We start from the raw sequence: 12,448 nt of genomic DNA, 5'->3' as shown, positions 1-12,448 counted from the left end.
TGAATAAGCTGAAGTCGTTTCTTCAGTTTCATGAGCGTACAGAGTACACTACAGAGCTGACCGTTGCACCATGAGGGAGGACATCAAACACAATAACCCCTTGAGAGTCCCAGAAGACCGTCGCCATAACTTTCCCCGAGAAGAGTTAGTGTGCTGACACTTCATGGATCGCCATTTTGTTCCCGGTTCGAAATGATGAACCCAAGTTTTATCGCCTGTGACGATGTTCGACAAGAAATTGGCACGGTCAGCCTCGTAACGCGGAAGCAATTCCGCACAGCTGGTCCTTCGTTGCTCTTTACCGTGTTCTGTTAGGCGACGTGGAACCAAGCGGGCGCACACGTTGGAGTAGCCCAACTGGTGGACGAGTGTGTCAGCGCTACCATCAGAGACGACCAGTTGTGCATCCGGTTGTTTGATTGTGATCCTTCGAACATACCGAATGAGAGTGTCAAGAGGCTCCAACACAGCTTTAGGCCCGCCGGCACACAGTATATCGGAAAGGTTTGTGCGACCTTTTTGCAGTTATGGCAGCCGCCTCATCCAACGACTCACCGTGCTTTTGTTCACTGCCATCTCTCCGTAGACATTCTGCTAGCACCTAAGAATATATGCGATTTCTGGCTTTCCGCCAAAATAAATTCACCGACAGCTCTCTGCTTGCATCACACATCTGTTACGACGCCATTTTGATGGATTCGTTCGTATAGCGCCCCCGCCTGTCGGGACATAATGAAACTATAGGGGCTGAAGAGGGAATATTCTACGACCTCCCACAAAAAATTCTACATTTTCTCAACCAAAACTGGCCAACAAAAAAAACATATACAGGGTGAGTCACCTAACGTTACCGCTGGATATATTTCGTAAACCACATCAATTACTGACGAACCGATTCCACAGACAGAACGTGAGAAGAGGGGCTAGTGTAATTGTTTAATACAAACCATACAAAAATGCACGGAAGTATGTTTTTTAACACAAACCTACGTTTTTTTAAATGGCTGGCTCTGAGCACTATGGGACTTAACATCTATGGTCATCAGTCCCCTAGAACTTAGAACTACTTAAACCTAACTAACCTAAGGACAGCACACAACACCCAGCCAATTTAAATGGAACAACGTTAGTTTTGTTAGCACATCTGAACATATAAACAAATACGAAATCAGTGCCGTTTGTTGCATTGTAAAATGTTAATTACATCCGGAGATATTGTAACTTATAGTTGACGCTTGAAACCTCCCACGTTCAGTTGCGTGTTGTAACAAACACGGGCCACGGTCGGCGAGCAGCATCTGCAGGGACATGTTTACGATGACGACCGTGTTTACTAGTGTGGCTGTAGTGCACTGTTGTGGTTTGGTCTAGCTGTCGCAGTGTCCGCATGTAGCGCTTGCTGCTATTGTTATTCTGCATTCGTCTCCGCACGCAGACCAACTGTAGTACACCGTGTTACCAGACGTCTGTGATAGTGTAGTGTTGTAGGAACTGTGACCATGGTGTATTCGAACTCTGAAAAGGCGGAGATGATACTCATCTATGGCGAGTGTCGACGAAATGCAGCTGAAGCCTGCAGGGTGCATGCAGAACGGTACCTGGACAGAGAGCATCCAACGTGCCGCACATTGCAAAACATCTATCGCCAACTGTATGCAACAGGTATGGTCGTAGCACGCAAACGGGTCCGTAACAGGCCCGTCACAGGAGAAGCGGGTGCAGTTGGTGTGTTAGCTGCTGTTGCCATGAACCCACACATGAGTACACCGGACATTGCGAGAGCCGGTGGACGGAGTCAAAGTAGTGTCATGCGCATACTGCATCGTCACCGCTTTCACCCGTTTCATGTGTCGCTACATCAGCAATTACATGGTGATGACTTTAATCATCGAGTGCAATTCTGTCAATGGGCATTAACAGAGAATGCGTTGCAGTTCTACCTGTTTACCGATGAAACGGGTTTCACAAACCACAGGGCAGTGAATCTACGGAACATGCATTACTGGTCCGTGGACAATCCTCGCTGACTCAGACAGGTAGAGCGAAAGCGACCGTGGACTGTAAATGTATGGTGCAGAATCATTGGCGACCACCTCATTGGTCCTCACTTCATTGCAGCGGCCCAAACAGCTGCAACATACATTGCGTTTCTACAGAATGATCTGCCAACGTTGCTCGAAAATGTCCCACTGGAAACGCGTCGACGTATGTGGTATCAGCATGATGGTGCACCTGCACATTCCGCAATTAACACTAGGCTGACCCTTGACAGGATGTTCGACGGGCGTTTCATAGGACGTGGAGGACGCATAAATTGGCCAGCCCGTTCTCCTGATCTTACACCTCTGGACTTCTTTCTGTGGGGTACGTTAAAGGAGAATGTGTACCGTGATGTGCCTACAACCCCAGAGGATATGAAACAACGTATTGTGGCAACACACTCTATTCCACTCCGTAATTGAAAACGGAAACCACGTGTGTACGTGTACCTCACCCCTCATGGTAATGTACATGTGCGTCAGTGAAAAAGACCAATAAAAAGGTGTTAGCATGTGGACGTAATGTACTGTTCCAGTCTCTTCCGTACCTAAGGTCCATCACCGTTCCCTTTGGATCCCTACGTAATTCGGTGCTGTCCGATACACACGATCGAACAGCGGAGGAGTGGTACTCAAGTGTCAACTTAAGGTTACAATATCTCCGGATGTAATTAACATTTTACAATGCAACAAACGGCAGTGATTACGTATTTGTTTATATGTTCAGATGTGCTAACAAAACTAACGGGGTTCTATTTAAAAAAACGTAGGTTTGTGTTAAAAATCATACTTCCGTGCATTTTTTTATGGTTTGTATTAACCAATTACACTAGCCCCTCTCCTCACGTTCGGTCTGTGGAATCGATTCGTCAGTATTTGATGTGGTTTACGAAATATATCCAGCGGTAACGTTAGGTGACTCACCCTGTATTGCATTACTTCTTGAAAGCACCTTGTATCAAAACATTAGATGACTCAAAAGTAATAGTGCGCTATAAAAAAATACCGATAAAACAGTGAAGGTTGACAGAGGCTGTGTAACGGTATGGGGTAAGTGTTTCTGGCTTGGTGCGAGGAGAACAAACTAACGTTTCTTGGTAAGAAATTCTACCGCGCTAAAGATGTGAAACACAAGCTAATATATAAAACGCTTGCGGGCACTCCATAACCTTTCCAGAATTACTGTGATACTCCCATATATTTATAATTCAGTTTCGGTGAGAATTTCTGGAAAATTCTGAATAGAGGAATGGCGGAAAGGCCATTTTCGTCAAGCGAGGAAGGAGAGAGTTAATCGGAGAGACAATAGTTGAATATTCACTCAGAATAAACTGGAACAAGTGAAAGAACCATGGAGGAACGCTTGACACCTGTAATAATAAGAAAACTGCTCCAAACAATCTATAAAGAAGAATATTTATTCCTAGAAGCTAGCATTTTTAATTATTTATAGCAAGGATGCGGTAAATTAAAAAGCCAACGATATGTTCTCCTTGTTAAGCTTATTTCGTCGAATTTCTTTATTTTTAAAATATTATTTGTAAGTGCAATGTGAATAAGAAATGTATAACTATCATAAAATCGTATGCCTCATTCACTGATAAGAGCGCGAGAAGTTTTATAAACATATCTCTGTTAATAGCGGTGACCTAATATAAAAGCCACACGCCGTACGAGTTTACGTGCGTCGCTTGAGCGACGTTATATTAATCAAGTGTTGTGATACAGGTATACTGGCGAGAACAACTACAAAGACGTGACGAAACATGAAAAATGATTCATAGATAGCACCGTGCAGTAAAGGGAAAGGTACCACATTATCAAAATGGTGGAACTATAACTAGTGCATTCTTGTTACCGGAAGAGTGGTCTGTTGTTTCGAACACGTTACTGGTTTAATGAGCGTTTTACACAATACAGTTCGCCGTTGATTACCATACTTCACACCTTTAACGAACTAGACCATATCAAGGGCTCTGCACTTACAAAACGATGCCATTTATATACTACACGAGCCAACAGCCTTACCGCAGTGGTAACACCGGTTCCCGTCAGATCACCGGAGTTAAGCGCTGTCGGGCTGGGCTAGCACTTGGATGGGTGACCATATGGTCTGCCGAGCGCTGTTGGCAAGCGGGGTGCACTCATCTCTTGTGAGGCAAACTGAGAAGCTACTTAATTGAGAAATAGCGGCTCCGGTCTCGTAAACTGACACACGGCCGGGAGAGCGAACCACATGCCCTCCATATCCGCATCCAGTGACGCCTGTGGGTTGAGGATGACACGGCGGCCAGTCGGTACCTTTGGGCCTTCGTGGCCTGTGCGGGAGGAGTTTAGTTTAGTTTAGATACGACGCGCGAACTGCCTCTCTGTTTCAAACTGGCCTTTTACTTTTCAAAGTTAGATCCGACAGGTACAGTTAAGTTGTCAGGAAGTTCCAACAAATTGCAGAACTCGCTGCTGAATGAAAGATTAATTCTGACTATGAGAACCATTTCTGTGCTGCAGCTAAGCCATTCTCCAGGGGGCGTATGTCCAGTGAGGTCTGACGGAGAGCTCTTGCTTGCAAAGTTGGAGAGAGATACTGGTCTATAGTAGCAGTGAGGCACTACAAAACGTACAAGTAATCTGCCTGTTGTGATATATTTCTGTTGCCATCGATCTTATATTGACAAAATTAATGGAGAACTGAAACACACGACCCACATGTAACTGAGTGCATCAGCCAGAACACTTTTTGTTAATCATAACCCAAAGTTTGATGTAATATAAACTGGTTCTGATGTAACGTAACGAACACTTTCGGTTACCCATCTCTTTTAATGCCTGTCATTTTACTTCTTTACTCTTTCAGCTACCATTCTGTATTCAAGTTGTCGGTTTTTGCAGTCGTTTCAAAAATTATACGGAACACTACTAACATTTACTGAATGTCAGAACTACCTCCCCTTCAGAGTAACGTAACACATGTTGTAGAATATAGCATCCATGTGCTAATCCTGCTCAACTCACTTTTCGACCCTTTGTTTAAAAGGCGTTTTGAAACAACTGTGGTATCTTACTCGGGACACGAAATCAAAATACGTTGAGTCAGGTGACTACTTTCATCTAAAAGATTAAATTAATTAATACATCGATAAGATGCATCAATAACTTACAAATTACAGTGTACTGAAAAGTAATGCCACCGATTTTTTTTACGTGAAAACCCTTAAAGCTTCTTATATAAAACAAATCTTCTACATCTTTATTCTACATGTGTACATATTTGCAGCCGTCTGCCGCTAGAATGCTCCAAACTGCAGTGTGTAACAACAATGTGTGTAAAATAAGTACGCATATGAGTGAGAAACATCATGCAGCAAGCGAGTTGCGGAATCGAAGAGTTGGTCCACACATGGAACACCCTCTGCTTCAGCGTGATAATGGCAAGATCTGCAGCAATCCGATGTCTTGGGTTCATTGTCATCCATCATCGTCCTTGCAGTCCCAACTTGGCTTCATCCGATTTTCATCTGTTTCCAGAACTTAGGAACGCTTTCGACGACTTCAGTCTGATAGTGTTGAAGCGCGGTGCAAACGAAGGTGAGGTTGTGGCTCCGTCCGCAAAGTCAAATATTCTACGGTATACGGTATCAACAAAATGATCTTTCGTTGGGAGAAATGTGTTCGTCGCCAGGGTGGCTATGTTGACAAATAAATATGTAGACGTGGAGAATAAAGTTGTAGAATGTTAAGAAAGTTTGTTTTATGTAAAAAGCTATAAGAATTTTCGCGTAAAAATTTCGGAGGCATTACTTTTCAGCATGCCCTCTTTCTTTGCCTTGACAAAATGAGATTTACGGTTTTTACCCTCCATATCTACTGTTATCATTTGATAGACATAGCAATGTTACGTTCAATTTTTATTTTGAAATTTTTGCACTGTTTTTTGTTTCTATGTGGTTTTAGCTTACCTGTCCTACGCCACCACGCTTGAATCAACGTAATTGTAAACATGATTTGCTTGCGAACAGACGGGGCCATCTGTGAGGGACTCCGATTTTAGTTTTGATACACTGAAACTTCCATAAAGTTGCGTTACTCTAAGTTATGAATAGGTAGTCTTACTTGAAACACATTTCATTATTATGACGTATGGCTCGGCTGATACCGTAAGAATAACGTCATAAGCGAGTATTAAAAAAGAACTGCCTCAGCAGAATATGAGCAGTTACCGTGGTTAGTTCTCACTTTCAGGTAATGATTCGGTGGCAGCACTGGTGGACGCCTTATTGGAGTGCTTCTGATATGTATTTTAGTTGGTTTATTTGTAGTAAATAAACATTTCGTCTGGGTTTCCTTTTTAAAAAAAAATAAAAAATAAATAAAACAAGATGGAATACAAATCAATCTCTTAGAAGAAATAGCCAACAAAGCAGGTTTAAGAATATCTATAGAAGAAACAAAATTTATGACAAATACAAAAAATCCTCCGGAATCCCTAGCAACAGATATTGGCCAGATAAAAGGACAAATAAATTTAAATACTTGGGAGAAATTATCCAAGAAAATGACTTGGAAAAATTCGCTATAGAAGAAAGAGTACGTAAAATGGAGAGAACTTATGGAATAACTAGGAATGTCTACAACAAAAGATGTCTGTGTAAACCTTTGAAGATACAGCACTAAAACACGGCAGTAAAACCAGAATGTCTTTATGAAAGTGAATGTTTAGTACTGAACTACAAATTACACAAACTTGTAGTCCTAGAAAGGAAAATCATTCGAAAAATACTTGGACCGCCAAAAAACACAGAGGTGTGGAAATGAATAAGCAGTGAAGAAGTTTATCGCAACATAGAAAACATAAATGAAACACTACGAAAGAGGTGACTGCTATTTTTTGGACGCTTATACGGAATGAACAGCAACAGGTTAACGAAACAGATTTTTAAATATCTTTGGGACAAGAAGTCAACAATAGCCTGGATTCAGGAAGTTAGGAAAGATTTGGAAAGAAACAACAGAAGTGGAAAATATGCAATAGAAAGAGAGATTGTTCAAGAGGAAAGTGTTAAAAATGGAAGGATTCCAAGGCAAGAGGGAGAAGAAGACAGGGTCAAAATGGTCCGAGCAGAGAAAAAGGATACATAGTGAAAAGATGGAAGAATACTGGAGGTAAAAGAAAGAACAACAAAGAAGGAAGCACTGAAATTGGTGCGTGGTCCTTAGATGATGCAAACGAAGAAAGAAAAGAAGAAAACAAGATGGATCCTCAATATCACCTCAGTTGAAAAATGAAACCTTTGACCTGTAACCTTGGACGAAACTACATCAACTAAGAAAAGTCTATCCACAGGAAGTTGTGGAGTTGGGCATCTAGTAATGAGAGTTTCATTGAATCCCAGAAAATCAACATAAATTGAGCTCACAGTTGTTGAGTCTACCAGTGCGACATCGCGTCCGGGAGATGCGCCTCGCCACTAATGTACAACTTGTGGGGTTAATAGAGTGACGAGTCCAGGTGCGTTGAAACTGGATGTAAAAAGAAATACCAAGTGTGAAATCTCATGTCTTCCCTCTCTTGTAACTGGAGATCTCCCAGGATCAACGCTACCTTGAGGACCAGAGAAAGTTCTCGCCACACTCAAGACACGACTGCCCTACCGAAGTATCGGCAGTTTCCGACTGTAAAGTCTGACTGCACCCTCGGGAGCTCTTCAGACTAGCAGCGTGCGATGAGTTCCCGCGACAGGAACGGGCTTTCGCCGCTCCGCCATGAAACAAGTCTCTTGGGTGGTTATCTGCAGTATGGACCTACGCTACCTAGGATGTGGGGATTTTAGCGGCTGCTATCGGTAGGACTCCGAGCAGTCTGCCAGAGACATTTTTAATTAGTCGTAACGCTAATGCACTGTAGCCGATGCGGGCTGGCGGGAAGGAGGCTGCAGTTATGTGCTTTTTATTTGTGTGTGTGTGTGTTGTACTATGTCCGCGCAAATTCTGTTACAGGTGCTCTTTCTTTGTTACTGACTTATTTACTCAGAAATAAAGAAACAACTCAATCTCATAATTGGAAAGGCGATATAATACTCATTATTTCGTCGTTGGCATCGATGGTTCAGTGACTCCAACCAACTGACTTCGTGATATCCATGTAGCGGACTCACCCATGTGTCCATATTATAGTTTAATCGACATACTAGAACAGATGTCTCTGAGCACTATGGGACTTAACATCTGAGGTCATCAGTCCCCTAGAACTTAGAACTACTTAAACGTAACTAACCTAAGGATATCACACACATCCATGCCCGAGGCAGGACTCGAACCCGTGACCGTAGCGGTCGCGTGATTCCAGACTGAAGCGCCTAGGACCGTTCGGCCACACCGGCCGGCTACTAGAACAGACATTTCTGTACAAATACGTAATTGAAATTTCGGAAATTGTCAAGTAGAAGCTAGAGAGCATAAACCGAACGGCTTCCGGATTTATTATACCAGAAGATCTAAATCTAGATAATGCTCCGCACCCAATCACAAAACACACTGCGGTGAACTGGATTAAAGGAAAGACAACACGCTATATACTGACATAAGAAAATGAAAGCAAGGTATGTTTTTGTCTGTATATCACTATCACACCATTATAACTTTTTTTTAAAAGTAAAAGAAAAGGAAAATTTCGCAAACTTCTTGACGCTAACGACTGCGGAACAAACAACTGGCAAACTGAAAATGACCAGTAGAAAGAAAAACTGGATAATACTAGGGCTTGCTGAAAAGTAATGCCTTTGAATTTTTTATATGAAACTTTCTTAAAGCTATTTAGATTAAATAAACTTTATTAACCTTTTTTTCATCTTTATTCTTCATGTCTATATATTTATTTCTCAACAAAGTCACTCTGGTGAAGAATACATTTCTCCAAACGAGAGACCAGTTGGTTATAAACAATGTTTGACTCTGTTGAGAGTGCCACAATCTCACCTCTGCTTGCGCCGCTTCATCACTATAAAAATGAAATTCTCTTTCGAAAACAAATGGAAATCGTATGGGGCCAAGTCGGGATTGTACGGAGAATGATCGATGGCAGTGAAGCCAAGGCATCGGATTGCTGCAGATGTTGCAGCGCCGTATGTTGTCTGCCATTCTCATGCCGAAGGAAAGCGTGCTCCATGTGTGGAAGAATTCTTTGAATTCCAAACTCGATTGCAGCACATGGATTTTCACTCACCAGCATAGTTACGTTACACACCGCCATGTTACACGCTGCAATTCGGAGCCCTCAAGGGGTAGGGAGCTGTAAATATGTAGACAAAATAATAAAGGTGTAGAATGTTAACAGAGTTCATCTTATTAAAAAAGTTTTGAATAATTTCACATAAAAAAATTCGGAGGCTTTACTTTTCACTACGCTCTCGTGCTAGCAGAAAACGTTTTTCACTTGTTATCCACAAAAAAGAAGAATGATAAGTCAATCTGAGCTGATGCTGGTTTACAAGGAAGGACCACATTGCGCAAAACAAGTAGGAAGTGCATTCCCATAACTTCACATACTAAAGACTGGAGTTGTGAATGTGTTCCAGAGTGCATAAATATTCATGAACTGATATTCTTTGATGTCATTGTATTGTTTTATAGCGTTATTGCGATGTGTTTTTGAAATGTTAATTATTTTCCAAGAAGGCTTTGAAAAAGAAATAAAAACGGTAGCCACGTTGGCAGCCCGGGTACGATTCCCAGCCGATGCAATTATGTTACTTGCCGGTGATTATTTCGTGACGCTAGGCGAGTGGCAAACCGATGTCAGTGCCGCCACAGCGGCTGTAGCACGGTCATGTCTCGTTCGTCTGACTGTTCGCTGACCGTGTCTCAAGCGATTTCGTAACATGCAGACAGGCCGATGACCTTGATTTTAGCGCAAGAAACGGCTGCCACTACGGGAATTCGGCAGCTCAAACATGCACTCCATCTGCCGGAGCTATCGGCCTATAGGCAATCGGGGATGTCGCCTCGTTCACGCCAGAATAGGACACGAAACACATCGTCACCAGTTCGTGATCGGTACTTACTCATGAGAAACTCAGAGACAGAAATATTGTGACTCGTCGCACGTCATTTTGTCCTGATTTCGCCCCCCCCCCCCCCCCCCCATGGTCCTAACGTTTGTTGTTCAGTATTTAAGGTTCTCGACGTTGAACTTTCACGCATCTATGATTTCGGTTGATAATAAATCATACTACAGAGTGCTACTTTTTCTTTCAAATGCAGTAGGCGACTGTCTTTAATTGAAACACGTCATTATGTATCCTAAACTATTCACCACGGTTAGGCTTATTTCCCTTAGTGACGATTTGCCTGTGCAAAACAATAATGGTCAAAGCCAAAAACAACAGATTCCAGGAGAGAAAATGTAGTATATACCCCATTTACCAAAGAGGGCAGAATTTCTTTTCTAGCACCCCTACATGAATAATAAAAAAATTATAAAAGCAATTCCTCAAATTAGTTTAGTGATTCCAAACATTATCGAGAGCCATCCTGGACAGCATCAGATATTTGCCATAGCACCCAACAACGTTTGGCACCTCAATAAACTTCACAATGAGAAAACATGTAACCGACTTGTTTTTGCACTATAGTGCCAAAGAAACTGGTATAGGCGTGCGTATTGAAATAGAGATATGTAAACAGGAGAAAACCGAGCTGCAATCGGCAACGCCTATATAAGACATGTATCTCACGCATTTGTTAGATCGGTTACTGCTGCTACAATGGCAAGTTATCAAGATTTAAGTGAGTTTGAACGTGGTGTTATAGTCGGCGCACGAGCGATGGGACACAGCATCTCCGAAGTAGCGATGAAGTGGGGGTTTCCCTCTAAGACCATTTCACGAGTGTACGGTGAATATCAGGAATCCGGTAAAACATCAACTCTCCGACATCGCTGCGGCAGGCAAAAGATTCTGCAAGAACGGAATCCACGACGACTGAAGAGAATATTTCAGCGTGACAGAAGTGCAACCCTTCCGCAAACTGCTGCAGGTTTCAATGCTGGTCATCTGCAAGTGTCAGCGTGCGAACCATCCAACGAAACATCATCGATATGGGTTTTAGGAGCCGAAGGTCGACTCGTGTACCCTTGACGACTCCACGACACAAAGATTTACGCCTCGCCTGGACCAATCAACACCGACACTGGACTGTTGGTGACAGTAAACATGTTACCTGGTCGCACGAGTCTCGTTCAAAACTGTATCGAGCGGATGGACGTGCACGGGTATGGATGTAACTTCATGGACCCTGAATCTCAGCAGGGGACTGTTGAAGTCGGTGGAGGCTCTGTAATGGTGTGGGGCATGTGCAGTTGGAGTGATATGGGACCCCTGAAACGTCCAGATACGACTCCGACAGGTGACACGTAAGTAAGTATCCAGTCTGATCACCTGCATCCATTCATGTCCTTTGTGAATTCCGAGGACTTGGTCAATTCCAGCAAGACAATGCGACACCTCACACGTCCATAATTGCTACAGAGTAGCTCCTTGAACACTCCTCTGAGTTTTAATACTTCCTCTGGCCACCAAACTCCCCAGACATGAACATTATTGAGCATATCTGTGATGCCGTGCAACGTGCTGTTCAGAAGAGATCTCCACCCCCTCGTACTCTTGCGGATTTAAGGACAGCCCTGCACGATTCATGGTGTCAATTCTTTCCAGCACTGCTTCGGACATTAGTCGAGTCCATGCCACGTCATGTCGCGGCACTTCTACGCGCTCGCAGGGGCACTACACAATATTAGGCAAGTGTATCAGTTTCTTTGCCTCTTCAGTGTAAATGACGTGTAATAATATTTACTCGGCGTCCAGTCCTACAAAACCCATGTGCTTCATTAAAACAAGAAAAAAATGAGTCGATGAGATGTTTCACACTATTAGGCTGGTGCATAAGTTCGTGAGGTTTTAGATTTTCTGGCTGTATTCCGGTTGCTATGGGTTTATTTATCTATTTCCATTTTTTATTTTTATTTGGTTTATTTATTTATTTGGTGCTGTCATTTACAAATGACCTGCCACTGGTTTCTAAGACTCGTCGTATTTTCTCAATATAAAATTATACATGTTCAGGATGTGAAACTATTTGATATTTCTTATTTGTAATAGGAATTAATAATTTTGGATTATTTGGGGGAGGGAACTAAACAGCGAGGTCATCGGTCCCAACTGATTTGGGAAGGATGGAGAAGGAAGTCGGCCGTGATCTTTCAAAGGAATCATCCCGGCATTTGGCTGAAGCGAATTAGGGAAATCACGGGAAACCTAAACCAGGATGGCTGGACTTTGGTTTGAGCCGTCTCCCACCTGAAGGCGGATCCAGTGTGCTAACCAGTGCGCCACCTCGCTCCGTAGGGGTTACCAATA

At 42.8% G+C, this 12,448-nt stretch overlaps 1 pseudogene; it reads left to right on the top strand.

Annotated features, from left to right (window-relative positions):
- The first annotated feature begins 4,053 nt into the window (after positions 1-4,053).
- Positions 4,054-4,171, top strand: LOC126238322 (5S ribosomal RNA; annotated as a pseudogene).
- The last annotated feature ends 8,277 nt before the right edge of the window (positions 4,172-12,448 follow it).

This window comes from Schistocerca nitens, chromosome 2 (assembly GCF_023898315.1).
Source record: "Schistocerca nitens isolate TAMUIC-IGC-003100 chromosome 2, iqSchNite1.1, whole genome shotgun sequence".
In the NCBI taxonomy this organism is placed as follows: Eukaryota; Metazoa; Arthropoda; class Insecta; order Orthoptera; family Acrididae; genus Schistocerca; species Schistocerca nitens.
Note: the sequence above shows the minus strand (reverse complement) of the source record. Positions and strands in the feature narration are given on the sequence as shown.